The following is a 4547-nucleotide window of genomic DNA, read 5'->3' as shown; positions in this document are numbered from 1 at the left end:
TGTCTCTAAAAACTTCAGATAGTTTTTTTTAATGAAAAGCTTCTAAAAAATATGAGGAGGGGCTTTAGAGACGTTTTTTTAAGATAAAAACCTTCCCTAAAGTGTTTGTTTTAATTATTTATCAATTTTATTAAAAAAATACTATTTTTTTATAACCCATCGCTCCCATCCCTCGACTCTATCTCTCTCTCCCTCCCCCTGTCACCTTCATCGTTTCTCTACCGATTTCGCCGTCGCCTTCATCAAATTCTCTACCGATTTCGCCATCGCCTCCGTCGATTTCTCAGCCGAGGTCCCGTCGTCGTGTCTCCATCATGATTTTTCTCAATTTGGTTTCGTTTATGTACATAAATCAAGTATGCATTCTGCCCTAATCTGGTTCTGTCTTTCTCGCATAACCTGCTTCTTCATGGTCTGATTCTCCATTCGGTTAGTCATTACATGTATTTGTTGTTAGGTTGAATGCATTTAATAAGGTGAGCATATTTAGGTTTAACGTGTCTGTAGCATCCGATTGGAATTGAAAAATTCACTTACAGAACCATCCCCTTCCCAATCCCTATCCTATCTGCTTTATTGGTTGTAGTGATAGCAGTTTGTTTATACTTATTACTATAATTTTTTAATAGCTAACACAATTGGTGAGTTTCCTTTGATTATTAGACCGGCTTTTACTTTAGGGGGTTCTGGTGGTGGGATTGCTTATAATAAACAAGAATTTGAGGGAATTTGCAAGTCTAGGCTGGCAGCCAGCGTGACATCACAGGTTTTAGTGGAGAAATCTTTGTTAGGTTGGAAAGAATATGAGCTTGAGGTTATAAGGGATTTGGCTGACAATGTGGTTATTATATGTTCTATTGAGAATATTGATCTAATGGGTGTTCATACTGGGGATTCAATCACAGTTGCTCCTGCACAAACTTTGACCGATAAGGAGTACCAACGGCTTGGTGATTACTCCTGCACAATTTGTTGTGAATCCTGTGGATCGTGAGGTTATGGTTATTGAAATGAATCCTAGAGTTTCAAGGTCCTCTGCTTTGGCATCAAAAGCTACTGGTTTTCCTATTGCAAAAATGGCTGCCAAATTATCTGTTGGTTATTCTTTGGATCAGATTCCTAATGATTATTCTAATACTAATTTATATGGTACAGATACCCAGGTTTGCATTTGAGAAATTCCCAGGATCTCAACCGGTGTTGACAACCCAGATGAAGTCTGTTGGTGAATCCATGGCAGTAGGGTACACGTTTCAAGAATCTTTTCCAAGGCAGTCAGATCACTCGAGTGTGGCTTCTCTGGTTGGGGTTGTGCACCAATCAAGGAACTGGACTGGGATTGGGACAAGTTGAAATACAGGTTTGCATTTGAATCTGGTCGCTGTCCAGATGAACTTATCCCATGATAGTTTAGAATTTGGGAGCTTTCCAACATTAAGGCTATGTTTGGTGAGCTAGTTGTTGGCTGATAAACTGGTCATGTTTGGTAAAAACTAGCTGATAAGCTAGATGATAATGTAAAATAACTTAAAAGGACATGTTGAATAATTAATTAGAAAAAATATAAGGGGCATAATTGAAAAAAAAAATACAAGCTCAAAAAATAAGCTAGTTGTTCGGTAAACTATGTGATAAGTTAATTGTTGGCTAATAAGCTAGTCATGGGTTGTGAAAGGTAGCTGATAAGCTAGATGACAATGTAAAACATTCTAAAAGAACACGTTGAAAGGTTAACTAGAAAAACTGCATTTTTTTTGTTGATTAGTTCATTTATATATTTTCCTTCATTCACCATTTTAAGTGAACGTTGCTGCTTCGAACAGGTATTGCTTTCTTCCTTATGCTTCGAACCGATTTCTGCTTTTGTTTTGAACCGATTTCTGCTTCTATTTCAAGTTCTACAGTTCAAGTTCTTCTGTTTTTATGCTACTGTTTTATGGGGACTGCGTATTTCAAGTTCTTCTGTTTTTATGCTACTGTTTTATGGGGACTGCGTATTNTTCAAGTTCTTCTGTTTTTATGCTACTGTTTTATGGGGACTGCGTATTTCAAGTTCTTCTGTTTTTATGCTACTGTTTTATGGGGACTGCGTATTTCAAGTTCTCTCATTTATTACTTATTTCCAGCTTTGTTTATAGCTTTTAAAAATGGGACTTCCTGTGATAGCTTCCTTATGTTTTCTTTGTTCTGTGATAGCTACTATAAGAGTCATTTTGACATTGAAAATTTGGGAGGATAGTTATCAACGTTCTTACCAAAAGTAAAAACATAATGCACAGATAAGGGGGGAGTAGAAATAATGCTAATTCTACCCAAAGGGTGTAGTTGACTGTTGTCTTTTTTTATGCACTAATTTTGGAAATTTGAAGTGCATGCTGAGATCAAATCTTCAATATCCATATGTCATCAATATTTTAATGTGAATTCCACACCACAAACCCTATAATGATTTGGGATAATAGGTAATAAACTAATAATATAAAATTTGTGAAGGACACCATCTTAATAAACAATGGTTTCAAAGAAAGACCTTTTCTTTCAGCCACTTTACTAAGTGCATATGGAGCAGATTGATAAGCTGAAAGAAGACAAAGGAAATGGTTATGCACATGGTACATCAGCTATGAGATAACAGTTCCAGCCTACGTAAAAGAAACAACACCTTGAAAATGTCTTGCTGATAAGAAATATGTTCTATGAATTGTCTGATACATACACAATATCCTATTTCACAATCCTTGCTGCCCCATGATTGTTGTTCTCCTGTTTCCACTTATTGTAAATGTAATTTGGAATGTTCTTTATTCGCTTTGTCATTTGCTGCACATTAGTTAATCCTTTTTGCATCTTCTTAAATTTCTGCTCCTTAAAATTCTGCACATCATTCAATTTTCTGCAACTATTTTACTTAAGAATGAAACACATGTAGTTTCCCATTTGCATTATCATAAAAACAATAGTTCTACATCTGTGACTTCATGAATACATTAATTGACCATCGAAATTAACACCGACTCAATACACCAACACAAGCAAATTGATAGATAAAACCAAACCAAACCAAACCATTATTATCTTGTGTCTTTTGCTAACATTTGTATTGTTCTAACATTGGTTCTTTTGCTAACATTTGTATTGTTCTAACATTGGTTCTTTTGCTAACAGGTGCAATTTTCTTGCAGTGAATGTAAAATACACTTGACTTATGTCTTCCATGCAGCTTATATTACATTGTAAAGGAGGATATCTGAGACCTGGTAATATTTTTAGCTCTCCTGTGTTTGTTATGTTTTAGTTATATGATCAATGTTTTTACATCATCTTTCAATTGTATGAGTTCAAACTATATTCCCTGATAAAACATCGGTGGTGAAATTGGTGATTTCTACTCTAAATTGCTAAGAACTATGATAAGAAGGTCTTGTACTTGGGAGAAAGGAAACCAAGGAAACCAAGTTTCTGTTATGGTCATGAAAATAGGTTATTGGAACACTCCATCTATATGAAACCCAAGGACAAAGAATGTGAGGCAAAACCTTTCATTCTAACCCTTCTCAATAAAGTAACTTCAGCCAGACATCCCAAATTGAATAGGAGCCAGGATACAGCCATAACTTATTTTCAACCGCTTAGCTTCCACACACCATCCTGCCATGTTCTTGATTAAACTTGTACATCCCTCTTGCTCTGACTAGCAACAGCTCTCCCTCTACTTATAGGACTAGTGTGGCTCATTTCTCAATGATCTTGGACAAGGGAAACCTTGCTGTAATGTTTAAAACAAAATAAATATTGGGACTTGACCCGCCTTAGAATTTGATCAAATTCAGTGTTCAAGCTAGAAGCATATATTGCAATTTTCTGTATATGGTCTTCCTGTAAGCCTCTTACTGGCATATTAGAAAAACTTATCATCCTACTTGATTCTTGCTAAACCAATTGCTATCTGCATGACCCTTTAATTAATCTCTTGCGAACGCACTCTGATGCATATTTTATTTTGTTTCTAAAAAAAGGATATAGGCAGCAGGCTTAATCACGCTTTGCTCCATCCTTAGTGGTGTGTTGCTACATTCAAGTAGAGGAATGACTTCTATGGTGCCACTAAAACATTAAGGTTTCAGTTTATCGTTGCTTACCTCCTTCCTATTCATTTTATTTAAAACTTTTTTGACCATGGAGACATTTCTACAAAAGGTGGTCAAGGAGTTGCATATTAACAAAAACCTGACCTTTCTTGCCGTAGCTTTTTGGTGCTCAAGGAGTTGTACTCGCCTATGTCTATGTGTGTGTGTTAGGTTATTGGAGACTTGCAACACCTTTCAGTCTTTATATTTTTACCCCCTGTATTTTTACCTTTCATGTTGTTTGTGGATTGTTTTGGTTATGGTTCAAATTTATACTTCATGGAATATTTCATGTCGTTTGCTCGTTATTGTCAGATTAGTCTATGTTCAAGACCAAGTTTTTCATCCTCATTAACTGTTCAAGACCAACTTTCGGAGACTCAAGATCGTTAAACATGCTATGATGATTTTTGATGTTTT

The 4547-nt window shown here is 35.8% G+C and overlaps 1 long non-coding RNA gene across 1 annotated transcript; it reads left to right on the top strand.

Moving 5' to 3' along the window:
- The first annotated feature begins 210 nt into the window (after positions 1-210).
- Positions 211-4531, top strand: LOC112524660. Its single transcript, XR_003070411.1, has 3 exons — positions 211-356; positions 1156-1360; positions 3166-4531. It is a non-coding gene; the product is annotated as an uncharacterized LOC112524660 (long non-coding RNA).
- The last annotated feature ends 16 nt before the right edge of the window (positions 4532-4547 follow it).

Source organism: Cynara cardunculus, assembly GCF_001531365.2.
Source record: "Cynara cardunculus var. scolymus isolate 2C chromosome LG 13, CcrdV1, whole genome shotgun sequence".
In the NCBI taxonomy this organism is placed as follows: domain Eukaryota; kingdom Viridiplantae; phylum Streptophyta; class Magnoliopsida; order Asterales; family Asteraceae; genus Cynara; species Cynara cardunculus.
The sequence above is the reverse complement of the archived record's forward strand: the minus strand, read 5'-3'. Positions and strand labels throughout refer to the sequence as shown.